This window comes from Canis lupus, chromosome 34, assembly GCF_011100685.1.
Source record: "Canis lupus familiaris isolate Mischka breed German Shepherd chromosome 34, alternate assembly UU_Cfam_GSD_1.0, whole genome shotgun sequence".
In the NCBI taxonomy this organism is placed as follows: Eukaryota; Metazoa; Chordata; class Mammalia; order Carnivora; family Canidae; genus Canis; species Canis lupus.
The window spans coordinates 37,997,192-38,017,897 of record NC_049255.1 but is presented as its reverse complement, the minus strand read 5'-3'; the positions used below and the strand labels follow the sequence as shown (position 1 = coordinate 38,017,897).

Sequence of the window (20,706 nt, the reverse complement as noted above, 5' to 3'; positions counted from 1 at the left end):
TTGAAAGTAATTTTAAGTGTCACATAATAGACATATTCCGCACACACAAAAAGCAAGTGAAGCCCCACATTTCTTTTCATTTCTGCAACCATTTAATTTGTATGACATTTCATAATCCTCATGCAAAAAGCAATCATTACAAACACAGGACACTCAAGTTAAAAGACAGCCAAACACAGCAGTAAGCAAGAGAATTTTGTCATGCATAAAATAACAGTCATAGAAAAAGGAAGGGGGGGAAAAAGACCGAAAGTCATGTATTGATTTCAATAATATAAATAGAAAAGAAGCAGGCATTAACTGTAAGCATATTTCTTAGGGAAGGATTATTAAACATTTCAAGAAAGACTTCTGAGTCTTTTCAGCGATTACTGTGCATTATGTTTGTAATTCAAACTATACCTATTATCAGAACCCTCAAAGAATGAAAAACACCATCCCAGAAAATGGAAAGGAGAAAAAAATAAAAAGAGACATAGTCCAGTTATGTTTCATCAGCTCAGAGAAACAGCCTTGAAAGATAGTAGTAACTGGCAAAGATCAAAATATTGGACATGGAGAAATTAACGATGTAACTGAAGGGACCCGTTGACTACTCAATTGAAAGGTCATCATTTCAAGGTCATTCCAAATATAGACAGAGGAGCTATACACAATAAATTGAATGATACACTTTTATAGTCACTCTTGCAAGCAATCATTCCATTAAGAGAAAACCTAGACGAAAACAAGTCTATGTTAATTGGAACTCAGTCACAAGTTCACAGAGATCTACATTTCTTTAATATGACCCTGCTTGGTGCAAAAAATACCCTGAGTGTTACTGGATATCCATGCAACAATGTTGCTACATTTCTGAAAAATAGAGATAGTTTTTATTTGAATTAAAAAAAAATCACTGTATCAAAAACTATACTTGAAATATTTCCAGTTTTAAAATATCATGCAAAATATTAGGCTTAGAAAATTATGTTTTCAAGCTTTTTATTTTTCTTTAACTACTGTAGGCAGTAAATGAACAGACTTTAACACATATGATTTCTTGCATTTCTATTTTCAAAGTTGCTATATGGAAGTTATAGTTTGATTTACTGGTTAGCAACACAGATTTAAATGCAGTGGTGGTTATTTATTGCTGCCCAAACCACTATCTACTTTCCGGTTTTAGTTAGATTACTTAATTTGCTGAATTCTTGGCTCTATTAAGAAACTGCTAGCGTTAAGTTCAAAACATGTTTTTTGCTGAGTCAGCAGTTCACTAACTTTTGGAGACAGATGTAAAACCCATTACAATTAAATTAAGTCACTCCTGTCACTTTGTTCAGGCCTCTTTTGAACAATTCAGATGAAGTGTCTTTCTTTCCTGTCCTAGGGTACCCAGGCAATTTACAGGACTTCTTGATGAAATCATTCAGGTTCTACAGTCACGCAGGCAGTAGTTTTACATATTTTGCACACACACACAGAATTGCTGGTTCTTGGGGCTGCTGGGTGGCACTGTTGGTCAAGCACCCACTCTGGGTTTCTGCTCAGGTCCTGATCCCAGGGTCGGGAGATAGAGCTCTGACCTGGGCTCTGCTCTCAGCCTGGAGTGTATTTAAGACTCTCTATTCCTTTTCCTCCTTTTCTGACCCTTCCTCCCTCAAATAGATTTTAAAAAGAAGAATTGCTGGTTCTTGGGTCTGCACAAGATGTAATAGTAAGAGAATTTTTTATTAAAACATGATCTGCTTCTTGTTTGCAGGTGGGACACAGATCTCAGTTGCTATTTGACTCTGGGTCTGCATAAGTAGGGAAGCCATGGAAACGATACTGCATATACAATGAGACAACTCTTCCATGGATAGAATGGTTGAATCACCCTTTATGCTACATTATTTATGATCACTTTTCCTACTCAGGAAGCTGCATGCCTCTTAACTTTTGTGGGATAATAATCACAGACATGCCCAGTATGGAACAGCTCTACTGTAGTAAATCTGGAAAGTTAAAAACAGATAGAGATATTCAGCATCATAAATAGATGGGGACATCATTATCTTAGAGAAAGATTAAGTCAAATTCTCCCAACAAAAGAATTTCACTTACTGAATACTAAATAAAATCTCATTATTGTATGATATTAAATTGTTCCCACAGTATGGGTTTCATAATTCCTGCATCACTGGGCTGGGTTTTCTTAACATCGAGAGTTGTTTACACATCTGATTTTTTGAAGATTCCCCGGGAAGAAGAGGGCTGATAACAGTTTTTGGCAAAAATGGTTATAAAAAGAAAACAAACCACCAGATTTCCTTGATCTCATATGCCTAAAGGCATAGGGAACAGATATTTGAGAGTGTCCAGCATTGCAAATTGAAAATCTCAACATTGGTTTCTCTAAGGAAGCTTCCAATAGAGTAAACATATGTTTACGGTTCACAGAAACCGATGCCTACATGATCTCAAGATTCCTTATTCCCAGGCTGGAAGGAAAACAACCATTGCTTTGAGCTCCCTTCTTTCTAGGAGATGAGCAACTCTAGGTCATTATTAGTTTATTCTAAACTGACATAATTTGATATAGTTACTGATGTTAAATTTTTTTAATTGAAGGAAAATATAGTAAGAAGTGACTGTCATTAATTTCCTTATGAAAATTAGACAATTACATTTTAGAGACCATGTATTTCCTATAAATTGATTAACATTATTTCCCCAAAGGGTAAATAAAATCATTTATCCTTCAGCAAAAATACACAGCCACGATCATTAACAACATTCCAACCATAGCTTATGCTTCTTTTAAACTACAAACAGTGCATTTTCAATACTAGCAGTTTAAATGGGTATCTTAAAGCACCAAAATATAAAGTGAATGGGCCCTCTAAAACCTGGAGAAGTGATTTATTTTACCTTGAAACTCTATAGGATCTGTCCTCCTTGAGGAATGCACACATAACTCTCATTAGAGTTAATAGGAAAGTGGACCTCATGTCATTTTGAAAGGGAGTGAGAGTAATTACTATATTTTATATCTCCTATAGGCAATAAATAGATTCAGTGGGGAAACAGCAGGACTAGGAAGGTAAAGGGAATTCCTAATCATGAAGGTAAAGGGAACTCCTAACCATGAACTCTGAACTCATTTAAATCCCAAAGAGTTTCTTTGCCTTTAATATAAGCATAATTCAAAATGTTGGCCTTTACAAAGGACTTATGATGCAGTCTTATATTTTAGGATCTGACCACAGTGCCTTTTATTTTTTTAAAAAAAGGAATAAAAATATCAGCATTTCTCTCTAGTTAACCGGAGAATAATTATGAGGCCTCGAAATAATTACTATCCACCCATATTAATGCCGCTTTTTATCATTCTCTTTGATGAAGGGCTAATATACTTTAGGTCTCAAATACATTAGAACTGATTATAAATTCCTTCATTATGGGTTCAATTCAGCAGAAATTATCTGTACTTTGTGTCACACATATCTGCAAAAGGCAAGCAGGTTGAGGGTATTATTAGCTCCTGACTTAGGAAGCTGGCCATGAGAAATGTGTCCTTCTTAGGAGAACAAGTCTTTGAAAATTTTAGGATTATTTAGAGCTCCAGGCTCCTGTGAGTTCCATTGTGATAGGTGAAGAGCCCTGGCTAATGACCTTGCTCTATTCTTTCCCCACCAGACTTGGAGGTAAACTGACTCCATGGAATTCCTAAGGCTATTTCCACAGAATGGGGAAATTTAAGGATGTTGCCATTGGAGGCCATTTAAATCTTTTCAGGAATATTCTTAGTCTTTAAGAAACTAGAATCAATAATGTAAGAATCTAATTATGTCTACTCTGGGTGGAAGACAATGTCAGAATTCAGGACATTGACAATAAAGACAGTAGTGTGTTACTGTATTTGATTTTTTTCCAAATTGATAAACATTAAAATACAATGACTCAAAGAAATCAGTTATCACAACAGCTGGAGTTGTTAAAAAGGTAGTAAATTTTACCTATTGAAATTTGGTGAATTTTATATAACTACAATACACAACTCTTGAGAATACGGAAATGAGTGAAAGTGACTGATTCAGAGTAATACTCATTAATTTGATATTACTATATTAACTAAAGATTATCACACTTTTTAAACCATCAATTGTATGAATAAAGAAATCATAGCTGAAAATAATTTTCTCAATACTTTTTCTATTGTGCAATGTCACAAATATGCATTTTGAGAAAATAAAAATATAATGCAAACTGCTGTGATGAAATATTGGAAGCAAACTTCGAGAGAATTCATAGTTTTTAAAGAATCTCTATCTGTGTGAATTTTGGTGGCTCTACTATGCCCTGCATGATGTTTGAGTATCTTTTCGGAGAGCTACCTGTTTAGGCTAGTGGTTCAAATGCTGTAGAAAGGAGCAGGTTCCAAGGGTATAAAAGCAGCAGACATGCTCTTTGTTTATTTTTGTGTTAGAAGAAAACACCTACGTGAACAAAAAACAGATTCAGTTCTTCAGAGGCAGAGCACGCTTAAAACATGACTTTTAGGGAAAAGAAAATTTGATGTTAAGGTCAGGAAAAAAGGAAAGAGAAATTTTGGATCCAATACATTGAGAAGAGCTCATTCATATTAATAAGAAAAACAAGTTGTTTTTTCATAAAATTATCTTTATTACAATACTTTGAAGTCAAAAGCAAATCCTGTCTAGAACAAACATGATAGGATCTGGGGAAATATTTTTAAGTAGATAAAAAGTAAGTAAAATAGGCTAACTCTTAATCTGAGCATCACTAAATTTGCACAAGCTCATTATTTTTTTAACACTACATTTGTTTGATTTTTTAAAAAAATGCACATGCAGTATTTTATAGCATGAAGAATGTCAGAATAATGCCCCCTTCTCATTTGGAGCAACGTAGCTGTATGTTGTATAAATCCTGTTGCACACTGTGAAATCATAGTCTCCACTGACCTGCCTTTCCACATATTATCCAGAGATGTGCCTGCGTATGGTGGGGACACAAGTGCCACCAGATGCTCAGAGCTCTTTCAGTAGGGCTTGAGGACTGAGATGGCACCAAGAGTCCAAATTCCTTGGCGTGGCTGCCAGTATTTAGTCGTCCAGCTTTTCCAAATATATATTATTCCAGATCCCCAGTGTACATGGTGAGCAACACAAGCAAGACCCTAGCCCTCATGAAAATTAATCTCGTCAGATAAAGAGCCATTAAGTAAATAATCACACACAAAAACACATATTTACAGATGGTGTTAAGAAAAAAAGTCTTGGTGTTCTGAGAGGTTGTGCAAGGTGACCTAGCTGAACCTAGGAGATCTTCATTGAGCAAGTGCAATATAGTCTGAGGCCTGAAGCATAGCTCCATTCTAAGCAAGCAAAGAGGCTGGGAATGGGCAGGTAGGGTGGAAAGAAGATTCCAGCAAGAAAGGCCCTAAAATTAGAGGGAGTCTGGGGTTAGTGAGACTGACAAAGGGAAACAGAGAGTAACAGGAGATGAGACTGAGGTGCAGCATCTCTAGCCTGTGGATTTTTGTCTTAACCCTAAAATCAATAGAAAGGCCTTTAAAGGGTTTGTGCACACACTGACAAATTCTTCCCTATCTGAATCTTAAAGAGAAAATCAGAAATGGGTGAAGTCACTCCAAATCACAGGGCAGAGAATATTTTACACAGAAGCCTGCGTTATATTCTTATCAGATGAAAATAATTTCATTAAAAGAAATTAGATGATGGAAAAAGAGTCTATAACTGTTCTCTATTCCTTGTTTGCAAATAAGATTAATATCACCAAAAAGAGAAATCTAAGACTCCAGCATATCTAAAATTTTATGAATATCTTAAAGTTTTTTATTAAGCACATATTTAAAGTTATATTCATTTTGCTTAAAAATTAACAAAATGAGAATTAACATATCTTAAGTACTCTTATATTCAGAAAAAGATAGATATTCTGTAGATGATTTTTACTTGGATATCAGCCCCCTTCTCAGCATAAATGGAATGGCCACCAGGTCTACTTCAAGGTGAGTTTTACCTCCCCTATAGGTTTTACTTCCAGAATTATAACTTCCCTCTGCTTCTCCAATTTTATTCCTGTCATGTTCTTCCAAAACTCTCTATTATTGGCCTTGTCTGTGGCCATATTATCACGTGCCTGAATTATTGCACTAACCCCATAGTTATTGCTCCCACTGTCATCTAGACTCTAGACTGTCTCCCAAGCCATTTTGTATGCCATAGGTTTTTAAAGTTGCAGATAATAATAGTGGCAAACCCAAAAAGAAAAAGATTTAATCACCATCAGCTAAAATGTACACACATTCAACTCCTTCTAAGACTAAAATTGCAAGCGTTCCAAGGGAACAGGAACTCAAGAGCGTATACAAAAAACTTGTACTGTGAATTTTAAAATAGCTATAACAAGACAGATGAAAACTAAATATAGTTTAACACTCATTTTGATGTTTTAGAAATTCATGAGCAAAAAAAGATTTTTTTTATTCAAAATGGAAACAAGTCATTTCAATTTTTTAAAAAAAATGCAGTTCAGATTAGTGTTCATTAAACACCATTTCCATTGTTTCATTACTTTAAAATTTTATACTGTTTCTTTATTATTTTAGGCTAAATGACCCAGAGTGAACCGTAAGACTCTCCTCAATCTTTCCAGATTTTATCTCTTCATTACATGGCTTTACAAAATACATCTCTTCTGAATTCTGCCAAATATTTAAAGAGAAACTAATACCAGCCTTTCTTAAAGTCTTCCCCAAAATCGAAGAGGATGGAATGCTTCCAAACTCATTTTATGAGGCAGCATTACCTGATAGCAAAGCCGGATGAGCACACCACAAGAAAAGAAAATCACAGGCCAATATCTCCAATGAACATAGATGCAAAAATACTCAATAAAATATTAACAAACCAGATTCATAAATACGTAAAAAAAATCATATATCATGATGGATTGAGATGCAAAGATGGTTCCGCATTAACAAATTAATTAATATGATATATTGCATTAACAAAATGATGGCTAAAATGATCATCTCAATAGATGTAGAAAAGGCATTTAGACAAAACATTACATATTTTCATGATAAAAACTCTCAACAAACTAATACACGGAGGAAATGTATCTCAAAATAATAAAGGCCATATAATAAGTCCACAGCTAACATCATAGCCAATGGTGAAATGACGAAAGCTTTTCCTCCAAGATCAGGAACATGACAAGGATGTCCATTCTCAGCACTTTTATTCAACATAGTACTAGAAATCTTGTTCAAAGCAATAGGGGAGAAAAAGAAATAACAAGTGTCCAAGTTGGAAAAGAAGAAGTAAAATAACTTCTATTTGCAGGTGACATGATTTTATATGTAGAAAATCCTAAAGACTCCACCTAAATACTGTCAGAACTAATAAACAATTTCAGTAAAGTTGCAGGAAAAAAAGATCAATAAACAAAAATCAGTTGTATTTTTATAAAAATGAAATATCAGAAAGAAAAATTAAGAAAATCTCACTTAGATCAAAAAGAAAACAATCTCACTCAACATCAAAAAGGTTAAAATATGAAGTACTAAATTTAAGAAGCAAAGATCTGTACACTGCAAACTATAAGACCTTGATGAAAGAAACTGAAGAGGACATAAATAGATGGAAAGATATTCCATGTTCATAAGTTGAAAGAATATTGTTAAAATGTCGATGCTATTTAAAGTGATCTACAGATGCAATGCAATCCCTCTCAGAATTCCAATGGTGGGCAGCCCTGGTGGCTTAGCGGTTTAGCATCGCCTTCAGCCCAGGGCGGGATCCTGGAGACCCGGGATCGAGTCCCATGTCAGGCTCCCTGCATGGAGCCTGCATCTCCCTCTGCCTGTGTCTCTGCCTCTTTCTCTCTTTCTCATAAATAAATAAATAAATAAATAAATAAATAAATAAATAAATAAATCTTTAAAAAAATTCCAATGGTGTTTTCCACAGAAATAGGACTCATAATTCTAAAATTTGTATGAAACCACAAAAGACCCCATATAGCCCAAGCAATTCTGAGAAAGAGCACCAAAGCTGGAGGCACCATATTTCCTGATTTTAAACTATGTTACAAAGCTATTGTAATCAAATCACTATGGTATTGGTATAAAACGTAGACACATAGATCAATAGAACAGAATAGGGACTCCAGAAATGAACCTAAGCATATGTGGTCAATTAATTTTCAACAAAGGAGCCAATAATATAGAACAGAGAAAGGATAGTCTCTTCAATAAGTGATGCTGAGAAATAAACAAAAGAATGAAACTAGACCCCTATCTTATATAACACGCAAAAATAATCTCAAAATGTATTAAAGACTTGAATGTAAGACATGAAATCATAAAACCCCTAGAAGAAAACATAGTAAGTGAAGTCCTTGACATTGGCCTTGGCAATAATTTTTTGGATTGGATACCAAAACCAAAAAAATAAATAAATAAAAATTAAAATAAATAAAAATTTTAAAAAGCAAAGACAACAAAAACAAAAATAAATAAGGGAACCGCATTAAGCTGAAAAACTTCTCCACACCACAGAAACTATCAACAAATGAAAAGGCAACCGACAGAACTGGAGAAAACATTTGCAAACCACATATTCAATAAGGGGTTAATACATAAAATATACAAGAAATACATACGACTCTGTAGTAAAACAAAACAGAGCAAAGAAAAAAAAAAACAACTCAACCCAATTTAAAACATTCAAAACTTAACTAGGCATTTTTTCCTAAAGAAGACCTACATATGACCAACAGGTACATGAAAAGGTGCTCAACATCACTAATCATTAGGGAATACAAATCAAAACCATAATGAGATATCATCTCGCCTCTGTTAGAACATCTATTACCAAAAGATGAGAAATAAGAAATGCTGATGAGAATCTGGAGTAGAGCAGACCTTTGTACATTGTTGATAAGGATGCAAACTGGTGTAGATAACAGTATGGAGGTTCTTCAACAAGTTAAAAATTGAACTACAATATGATTATGATTTAGCAATCCCACTTCTGGTTATATATCTAAAGGAAATTAAACCATGATCTCGATGAGCTATCACAGCAGCATTGTCAAAATAGCCAAGGTATGGAAACAATCTAAACGTCCATCAGCAAATGAATGGATAAAGAAAAGGTGGTGTATATATACACAATGGAATATTATTCAGACTTAAAATTATTTCACTTTTAGTAACACGGATGAACCTGGAGAACATTAAGTGAAGGAAGCTAGATATAAAAAGACAAATACTGTACGGTATCACTTATATGTGGATTCTAAAAAAATTAAAAATAAGAAAATAGAAGTCATATTCATAGAAATAGTAAAAAACAAATGCTTGCCAGGGTCTGGAGAGTGGGTGAAATGGGAAGAGATTTGGGGGGAAAGTGTAAAAACTTTCAGTTATAAAATAGGTAAGGTCTGAAATGTATAACATGGGTTACCAAAGTTGATACTGTTGTACTGTATAATCAAAATCTGCTGGGATGTCTGGGTAGCCAGTGGTTGAGCATCTGTCTTCAGTTCAGGGTGTGATTCCAGGTCTGGGGATCGAGTCCCACATTGGGCTCCCTGTATGGGGCTTGCTTCTCTGCCTGTGTCTCTGCCTCTCTCTGTGTGTCTCTCATAAATAAATAAATAAAATCATTAAAAAAATCTGCTAAGGTATACAACTAAATGCTCCCACAATAGAAAGAAGAAGGAAGGAAGGAAGGAAGGAAGGAAGGAAGGAAGGAAGGAAGGAAGGAAGGAAGGAAGGAAGGAAAGAAAGAAAGAAAGAAAGAAAGAAAGAAAGAAAGAAAGAAAGAAAGAAAGAAAGAAAGAAAAGAAAGAAAGAAAATAATAAAAAAAAAACAGAGTACATCTTTTTCCATTGCGAGTCTTGTCACTGTTGCACAAAAATGACCTCACCCTCACCTCTTGTATGCTTTGTCTTATACAGTTGATTTCTTAAAGTTCTAGCTACAGTCAGCTCACCTCAAAGAGGAGGAAAGGAGGATGATAAGAATAGGGAACCTCATCTAATATACCCTGTAAATATTTTTGCATATTGAGAAGAAGGAGTACTGTTGTGTGTTTTGGCCTGAACTGTTGTCTTCAAGATATGAACTAGAGACAGTTCTATAGTGCTCAGCAAGACCTGACTGTGAAAATATCTTACTTCCTGGACATTACTAGATTTTTTCTCCATAAATAAGATAAATAATTTGAGCCAGTAATTTTTTATCTTTTTTTTCTAAGTGCGTCTCATTGGGAAATAAGTCAGTAAGGTCAAGACCTCTACTGTTAAAGTCCTAAACGAGCTAGACTGTGTGTGTTCCCCTGAAGTGACACTGGGACAGTTTCCAGTCTCAAACATGTCTCTCCTCGCTAAATATCTCGTCCTCAGTGAACTATTTCATTCTCTTTCCTCCTTGCGCATTCAATTCCACATGGATTGATTCTCCCTTACCATGCAATCTCCTGTGCTCCCTCCTGCCTGATACAATAAATAATAAGCTTGCCTGATACAACAAATGATAAGTTTATTATAAAAAAAACCACCTATGAATCCAGTGATTATATGCCCAGAGTCATAGGATGCTATAGCTAGAAAGGACCCTACTGACTAAGTCCTCACAGTCCTCCAAACTCCACAAATCCTCAAAAAAAGTGTTAACTCATTTTTCTCAGGCCCCAATGCTGGTTAAAAGCAGAGCTTAGTCTAGATTTCAGGTTTCCTATCACTTGATCTCGTTAGTTCCTTTACCTTAAGTCACATGACAAAGACAAGCAGAGAAAAAGGGGAAAAAAATGAATGTGAAGGTATCGGATGTAGCATAGATATCTTTTAAATAAACAAAACAGGGCCACCATCATTATAACTATAAAGCCTTTAGTACTCCTCTAACCAATATTTTACTTAGATGTCATTGAGGTTAAAATTGAAATAAAAATAAATATTTATAGGGGCGCCTGGATGACTCAGTCAGTTGGGTGTCTGCCTTCACCTCAGGGCACGATCTCAGGGATCGTGGGATTCAGCTGCAAGTTTGCTCCCTGCTTGGCGAGGAGCCTGCTTCTCCCTCTTCCACTCTCCCTGCTTGTGCTCTCTCTCTCTCTCCCTCTTTTTCAAATAAATAAAATCTTAAAAAACAAACAGATATTTATAGAAATGACTTTAAAAGGGAAAAACAAAACAAAACAACGGAGTTGGAATAACAAAGATCCTAGAGTTTAAACCAAATAAGTAAAAAGTTATTAAAACAATTTCCCAGTACTATATATTGCTAAACTGAATGATGTATGGAATAATTAAAGTATGAAAAAATTAAAGTAATCAACTTAACTTCAAAGAAAAACCATCGCTAAGGGGAATAGATGGCTGTAGAGGCTGATGACAGTGAAATGCTCTATAGATCGGTTATACGACTACCGTCTAGAACCTTGAAGTCCCTCTACTCCAGCACTTAAGATGCTTTGGCTCTAACCACTCCTCGGGTCCCCTTACTGTACCATAATTAATGTTTGGCATAGCAGGTGCTCCCAGCACCCACCTAGAGTGCTATAGGCTGATATCCTTCATAACTAGCAATTTTAGTATTTTAATATTTCCTCTAGATTAATTTCAAAGAGATTTCCAAGCCTAGAGGTCTATAACTCTAAAATGTATTTCCTAAAATATATACTAACATTACTTAATATTGTGACTATGTTCTAATTGGTCAGGAAACAGCTCTTTCATGTGTTACTTGTATAAACTTGGACATGTATTTTTAACTTCATAAAATCAGGAACACAGTGCCACTTCACCCTCAATATTGTTATAATAAGAATTCAAAGTGCCTAGTAAAGGGCTTAATATAGAGATGTAAAATTAAGTATTTGTTCGCCTTTCATGTTTCTTTTATTTATTGCCTCAAATCAAATCTTTAAAACATATTCTCACACACAAACACACACCCGTCCACTCACACATGTGCCTCCTAGTGCAATATGTGCTGAACAAAAAGGACTTTAGAATTAGGCTGTTCCTGCTCAGCTATTAGTTATGTGATTTTTGTAACTTTCTTAACTCTGTATTATTCAGTTTCTTTAAATGTAAAGGTGGACAATCTCCACCTAACAGGGCTATGTTATAAGGATTTGAGATCATGGACATGAAATACCTAGTTTAGTGCCTGATGTATAAAGAGAGTACAAAAATAATAATGATAATTATCACCATATTGTCTCAATGTAACACTAATTTGCTTTTAATATGTACTAATGTCTAAAGTAGAGATATCGCAACTATTTTCACTGAACTTATGTATTTGACCCAGTCCCCCATTGCTTAATGTAGAAACATTTAATTAAAGTCCAATATTTCATCATTCTCCCTAAATAGTCTATTACCAGAGCGTTCTGACAAAAAGGTAATTATGGTATTTCATACTCACTTTGAAAAGTATTGAAACAAATTTACCAGACTATTCCTCAGAAGATAATCGTATGTATGATTTTTGAAGTCTCCTGAGCGCCAAGCATCCTAGAAGGTGCATAGCAATAGTTATAGCTATATAAACATTATTTTCCACCAATGATCTCCAGGAAGATTATGTTCAAGTACTTCTTCATGTAAGAATAATTTTCCTGCTAGTTATACATAACTCCACATTTTGACAAGGACAACTTGGTAGAAAGAATTTTTCTGAATGAGTCATAAATTGAGCATCTATTTTTACATGTCTAGCATATAATGAATTTTCATATATTTTTAATTATAAGCCAAGGAATATGACACAGTAATTAAAATGATAGTTTCTAAAAATATGCTACCTGGTTTCAAATCCTGTCTGTAGTTACTACAAGCTCTGTGATCTTAATTTCTCTGTCTTCATTTCCTCATTTGCAAAATAAACATAATTAATCACAGTACCTCCCTATAGAGCTGATGTAAGAACTAAATGAGTCAATTTACCAAATGGCTTACATGATACAAAGTAAACGGCCAAGCAAAGTATTAGCTATTTCTATGAGATAGGCAGTGATTATCTTCATTTCATATCTTCGTGTTCAAATGGAGAACATGAAATTTGAACCTCAGTTTGGGAAATAGAAATTAATGAACTTGTTCAAAGAACCTGATGCTATGTTAACCACTCCACAAGAAATTTTTAAAATATTTATTTATTTATTTGAGAGAGAGAGCACACAGGGTGTGGGGGCTAGGGAGGAGCAGAGAGAGAGAGAGAGAAACCCAAGTGGACTCCATGCTGAGCGAGAAGCCAATGGTGGCTCAATCTCAAGACCAGGTGAGATCTGAGCCAAAACCAAGAGACGGATGCCTCACCAACTGTGCCATACGGGTGCCCCAACTACCCCATAAGGATTATCTTATTGACTCCTCACAACTATTCCAGTCTCAGAATTATTATTCCATTTGTGGGGAGATTGGGAGGGGAATCTGGGGCTTAGAAAAACTGTATTTTTCCAGTATCTTCTATCTAATAAGTAAGGAGCCAGGATGTGAGACAAGTTCTATATTTTTCTGGAATTCACACCATTAAGACTATTCTGTGGGGATCCCTGGTTGGCTCAGTGGTTTAGCGCCTGCCTTCAGCCCAGGGCGCAATCCTGGAGTCCCGGGATCGAGTCCCACGTTGGGATCCCGGCATGGAGCCTGCTTCTTCCTCCTCTGTCTCTGCCTCTCTCTCTCTCTCTCTCTCTCTCTCTCTATGTCTATCATAAATAAATAAATAAATAAATAAATAAATAAATAAATAAATCTTAAAAAAAGACTTATTCTGTGCTTTCATAAGGTATCATAAAATGTCAATAAAATTTACAGAGATTAATAGAAAAGCAGTTAAAATCTAAGAGTGTTTTAATGGGATACACACACACACACACACACAGTTGTGTATCCATACATAGCCATAGATCTATGTGATGTATATACGTAGATATGTATAGTTGAGACTCTAACCACTCAGAGTAAACTTCGCTGTTAATTTTTTACATGGCATTAGGTTCGCTGAGATGATGAAGAAAAAAAATAGAAATGAAACAATTACAAATGTGAGGAAGTATAAAACCATGCTAGGTAACTCTTTTATGGTATGAGGAGAAAAAAAAGCAAGGTTGTGGATACAGAATTCAACAAATAAAATAAAACGACGTGCAAGTAATATGCTCTGCATTAGGACCAAATCTTATAAACGTCTCGTCCCTAACATTGGGTAAGTAGGCAGGGCACAAAACAGTCTAGAAAGGGCAGGAAATGTGGTTTGTTCAAATGGAGAACATGAAATTTGAACCTCAGTTTGTTACTTAGTCCCAGGGTGTGGGCCCCAGGCCCCTGCCCCAGACTGTGAGGCAGTTGCTCATGCAGGAGCCGGAGGCCTCAGCAGCACGAGATGGTTCATTTCAGAATGACAGCTGTCGGGTTCTCAAGTAAGAGCCCAAATTAATAACACAGCTGGGTTCTAGTTGGAGCCCTGCCACTTAACTAGATGATAAAGTATAAGACATTGTTCAAGTCACTTCATATCTCTGAGCCTTCCTTCAGCTGTAAAAAGGAAGGCGATGTCTTCTAAAAAGGAAGGAAGGGAAGCTGCTGTAGAATCAAATAATATGGTGTTTGTGAACACACTGCAAACGTCTTTCATGTGTAATACGAAAGCTTTATATATTATTGGCATTAACTGAGCTGCAAATAGTTGGGGACTGCTCACTATAAATGTCAAGACTGACCAAAGCACTGGCTGCATCGTGTATTCAAAAGAAGAATATTTACATTATCTTAAAGAATAAAGCCCATGTATACATTTTTTTTTTTCTAATTAAAATCATCTTGCTTCCGTAGGTGCCTATCAAGAACACAGGTTCTGGAATCAGGATCCCTGATGTCACACTCTGACTCCACCATCCTCCCCATTGTCAGACATTTGGAAAGTCACTTGACAACTTTGGCCTCCAATTTTTCCATCTGTAGATTGAAGACAGAAATAACACATCTGGGTGGCTCAATCGGTTAAGCATCTGACCCTTGATCTCAGGGTCATGAGTTCAGGCCCTGCGTTGGGCTCCGTGCTAGGTATGGAGGCTAAAAAAAAAAAAAAAAAAAAAGAAAGAAAGAAAGAAAGAAAGAAAGAAAGAAAGAAAGAGAAAGAAAGAGAGAGAGAGAGAGAGAGAAAGAAAGAAAGAAAGAAAGAAAAGAAAGAAAGAAAGAAAGAAAGAAAGAAAGAAAGAAAGAAAGAAAGAAAGAAGAAAGAAAAAGCTCATAGCATGGTTTCTGAGATTGAAGGTGGTAATATATGTGTAGCTCTTGAACAGCGTCTGGCATATTTTAAGGGTCTATTAAAAATTAGTATTAAAATACACTAAATCCAACATTTAGAAAACTATATTAATTGACAAATTGCAAGAGGAAAAAAAAATAGGTATTTCCTTGGTGCCTTGAAAAAGTAAAGGTTCTGGATGTAATTAGTAATATGTTTAATATTTAGCCATTATAGATTTGAAATTGATTACGAGCTAATGAGAATTTTAAAAACACTTTCTTTTTTGGCAAAATCTCAGGTCTGAATTTGTAGCATTAGAAAAAAAAAGTGCAGAGAATTTAAAAGCAAAATGCCATAGCAGCTCTTTATTTCCATTGTAATAATTACTCGTTAAGGAGAGAGTTGACAGGTTTGGGATAAGCTAGTACATCTAATACTTTATACTTTTAACACACCAAAAATTTTTGTAGAAGGTAAAAATGAGTGCAAGAAATAGCTGCTTGAGAGTGATTCCACTCACAATGTGACTTTAAGATGCTCAGTTTAAGAGCACCTGCAATAGGAAACATGGCCACTGAAAGCTTACATCCTATGTTGTGCATGGATTGTGTTTTGGGAAGCCCATGAGCAAAATTAAGGTATTTGATCTCCAAAATATAAACATGTGATCTTAAAAGGGGCTTATCTCTCAAGTATTTAATGGTTGCTGGATTATAAGAATCAATATGGGATAAGAGGCTCCATGTTTTATTGATTTCTCCTTTCCTGCATTTTCATTCTTCCTTTAAGCTATTAAAATGCCTCAAATCAAGCTACTTTTTGTAAGATAACCCGGAATAATAATATTTATCAAAGATAACATATCCAATACTAGTATTTTGCTATTGGCAGTTAAGATTGCCTTTGAAGAAAAAATATTTACTTATATAAATATGAAAACTTTTGCATTTGGTCTCTAGTATTTTTACAACGAAAGCACTTTTTAAAAAAAATATATAGAAATCACACTCGATTTTGTAAAATATTTCACATTTAGATAAACAGCCACTTCTTTAATATTGCAGAATTTTTATTCTAATATAGAAAGCTAGAAACAGCTGTATTAAAATTTAAAGCAATAAAAAAATATGCGGGGATCCCTGGGTGGCGCAGCGGTTTGGCGCCTGCCCTTGGCCCAGGGCGCGATCCTGGAGACCTGGGATCGAATCCCACATCGGGCTTCCGGTGCATGGAGCCTGCTTCTCCCTCTGCCTATGTCTCTGCCTCTCTCTCCCTCTGTGACTATCATAAATAAATAAAAATTAAAAAAAAAAAAAAATATGCAATTGACTTTAGGCAAGAGATGTGTTTAGAAATTTGCACATGAATCAGTTTCTAAATTTGAAATACACTAAGAAAGGCTACAATGTTGGCACCCTGTGGTGAATTATTTGGATAAATAAATCCTTCTTATAAGAGAATAATCACCCCAATATGTGTTTTCTAAGTTACCATTACTACATTTTTTTCCTTTGAATGTGGATGCATCTGTATTTATTTAGTAGTAAACTCACCCCTTCTGGTTCATGTTAAGAAATAGTATCTAATGTTTTAATTGCTTATAATGAGCTCATTTATCCTTTGTGATTCACCTAAAGATAATTTCGCACTGAGAATGAATGATTTTCAACATTACTTTGTCGAAATGGAAAATTTGCTTCTGCGGCAGCTTAATTATTGCAGACAATTTTTTATTAAGCGGAAGAGCAGTGACAAAACTCATAATAGGACAGGTACATAGAAAAGACTAAAATGGCTCAGCATTAAAAACAAAAGGAAAGAAATAAAAATGAATAGATAGAAATATTCAGGACAATTACATTGTGCAAGATTCAAAGCAGAGCCCTTTCCCTCATGACCCTCTCTTTGTATTTAAACATATTTTTCAGATTAATCCCTGTAAGAAAATCAGTAAAATTCAGTTCTCTAGACAGTGCTTCTCCAACATGTGTACATTAAAAAACAAAAACAACAACAACAAAAAAAAACTCAGGGATCTTATCACAAATGACAATTCCTATCGCCTCTTTCCTTTGAGATCGCTCAGGGCTCAGTCTAGAGTTCCTCTTCTCTTGAGATTGTTCAAGGTTCAGTCTGGAGTTCAGCAAAGGAATGATGAATGCGTTCTAGGAAACGCACTTTGAGGAAAACTTGGGATCTAGCCCCCTTTCCTATTTGGGGGATTTTTGAATCTTGTCCTATTTTAATTCTCACTGAGGAGAAAAATGAAAAGGTCTACATGGATCTAAAATCGACAACATCGCGTACATGCTTAGGATACTTAGGTACCACACACACCAGCTAGAAATACCCATGTGACTGACATGGTGCCTCCTCCTTGAGAAGAAAATACCTGGAAGAAACACAGTGGCTTATTCCCAAATAAAGCTTTATTTTGTGACAATACTTTAGATGAGAGACAGATTAGATAGATGGATAGATAGGTAGATGAGTGATCTGGATAGATATGTTATAAACACAGGTATCCAAACATATACATCATACATATGAACCCATGTATACATATATAATAATACATCTACATGGCATTGACAGTAAGAAATGGCTCCATCCCTTTGCTTTAGTATTTAGAAATCTGGGCAAGAAATAACCTCTATCTTGAAATATTTCGCATCGTATTTGTTTGAAATGTATTTAATCCTGAAATAGTTTGGATTCTTTGAGGTTCACGTATTCCCGAGCAGACTCACCTCACGGTCTCATAGAACAGGGATGCATTGTATGTGTAAAACTAGGGCTGGCAGGAAGAAACAGCTTTTAGACAAAGCAATGAACTCGACCTGAAATAGTTCAGAACAGACTTCTAGGAAAAAATTAAGGAATGTCATGTAAGGAAGATGTAAAAATTATCAAGGAATATCTAAGGGGTATAAATGTCAAACAGTGAGAGAAATATGCTCCCAGAACATAATGAAATAAACAGAAGTATAAAAATACAATAAGAACATAGCACAGTGATCTAAGGGTGGCGGCACCATCTGTGTCCTGGGAAAAGAGGGATCGCTGGCCCCCTGCCTAGAGTGGGAGCCAGGGAAGCAGGGAAGCTTTTGAACTATTCTGGTGAGAACTAAAGTCTTACTCGTTTTGTCTTCAAGCCTGGGGTATCCACATCTCTCTCCTCCTTAGTGTGTGTGTGTCTGTGCGTGTGTGTGTGTGTGTGTGCATCTCTTTGGGCGCCGACGTCCCCTCTGCTCCGTGTGTTTAAGTGCGTGTGAATTTCCGTCTAGTTAAGCAGATTTCATTCTGTGGAGTGACGTCATTCACTGTTTTGTGTGTCCATGGCTCTGAATATATGAGATCTGCCCAACTGCGTCTTGCTGCTTCTCTGCATACCTGGCTCTGCTTACACGTGCCCCTGGCCCAGGGCGTGCTCTTCTCCATCTGTTGTATGCATGTCTCCATGTCTCCACTTAAGGGACACTCTTTCTCTGTTCCTGGGTGTCTTTGGTACCTGGGGTCCCACTCCCTGTGTTCCTCGGTGGGCCTCCGTCACTGTATCAGAGGCCTGACAGTGGGTGTCTCAGCATCTGGGTTTCTGATGGCACGGGTTCTGGGTTTCACATACATCCTACATGTGTCTCCTTCTCTTTTTGTGCCTCTGGGTATGGCCTATGTGTGTGTTTTTCTTGCCTGCCTGCTCCCATGCGTGTGAGCATCACTAAGTGAGCGCCCCAGGGCGTCCCTCTGTGGGGCACGCCCGTGGGAGGCTGCACAGAGGAGAAGCTCCCATGACACACCCTCTCTCCAGCCCAGTCTGTCAGGGGAGAGACTCAAGGACATTATCTAGTCTTTCATTGCCTCCAGACAGGGCTACGGCTAACATATTCCACAGAGAGATGTTAATACTCATTTTCCTTACCTTTCCTAATATATTCTGTTGACACTCAAGTTTTACACATAGATTGTCTATTCCATGGCCTAAATGTCGCTAAGCCTTATTTCCTCAGGTACAAATGATGATAGAGGAACAACTTTTGTAGGACTGGCGTGAAAATTACAGAAGTAAAGTTCCTAGCACATTACCTAGCACATAGTTGGTGCTTCATCATTCTATGACTCTTATCAGGGCATATTTTTAGGTTAAAATTTTGTTGAAAAGTTGAACGCCTTTAAGGAAAACTGCTCTATAATCAATTGTAAGAGAGATTATTTTATGCAACGTCCCTACCTTTTAAAAATATGGCTAGAGGAAGAGTATAGAATGGACCTCTTCTAAGAAATATTAGGACAACTTTTTGGATGGAAAATACCTTAGGATATCTGTTTCTACGCTTTCAGTGGCCTATGGCACTAATCTAGTAGCACTAGATTATGTACAACCGTTGATCAATTAAAATATAGCTTGAAATGACAGCCAGGGCAGGAGATAATCTATTGCAACCTCTTCCTCTGCAGCAGGTAAGGACACTGAAGGGAGGAAGATTGAGTCTCCACGACTTGTCCTAAGTTATAGACCCCGGAGGCAAATGTGCTACAAAATGTCACACTCCTCAGGTTTATAGTCTATGCTGTTTCCAGTGTGCTTTGCTACCTGCACTGTGGAGTTAAAACAAGGTTGTTGTTTTTTTTTTTTTTTTTTCCATTTAATCATATCTATTGAATAGGTAATTCATTCACAAAGTTGAAAATATAAATCAATAAATACAAAGGGTATTGAAAAGTCATGGTCCATCTCAAACACTCTTAGCTCCCTCCCCTGTGCCTGCCCCATTCCCACTCTTTGGTTTTATGTGTCCTTTCCATAGTCTCTACACAAATTCAAGGAAATTATTTATACAGACACAGCAATTATAAGCTATATATGTATTTTAATTTCTTCTCTTTTTCACATAAAAGATAACATTCTAAATTCACTGCTTTGCCCCTTTCTTTTTTTTTTTTTTTTTTTCTTTCTTTTTACTCAACAGTATATCCGGGAGATCTTTCTATATCAGTAGATGAAAAACTTCCTCATCTTTTTTATAGCTGCACAGCGATTTCAGATATTTTTTTAAAGAATCTAATTAGTTGTGAACACTTAAACCGAGGGGGAAAGAATAAAGCTTAGTAGAAATATATATATAAGGTTATATTGAAAAGTTCCCATACCAATTTTAATTGATGGGTGGTGAGGAACCGGCAAACAGAAGGGTCAAGGCAAACTTTGAGCACACAGTAAAAACCATCTGGCCACACTTGTTCCCTTTCCTGACCTCCCAAGGGCTGCCTGAGGCATGGAACAAAGAGATAAAATATCTACACTTATTTCACTTTTTACTCTCAGGGGCAAAAATCCATAGAATACAAACATTCATAAAATAAGAGCCGTTAGGAGGATCTGAACGTTTGGAAAGAATGCACTGCTCAAACTACCATT

General features: G+C 36.0%; 1 protein-coding gene across 6 annotated transcripts in view; it reads right to left on the bottom strand.

Moving 5' to 3' along the window:
• The window catches only part of NLGN1 (neuroligin 1), an 816,283-nt gene that overhangs the window by 446,083 nt on the left and 349,494 nt on the right, over window positions 1–20,706 (bottom strand). The window lies entirely within an intron of this gene.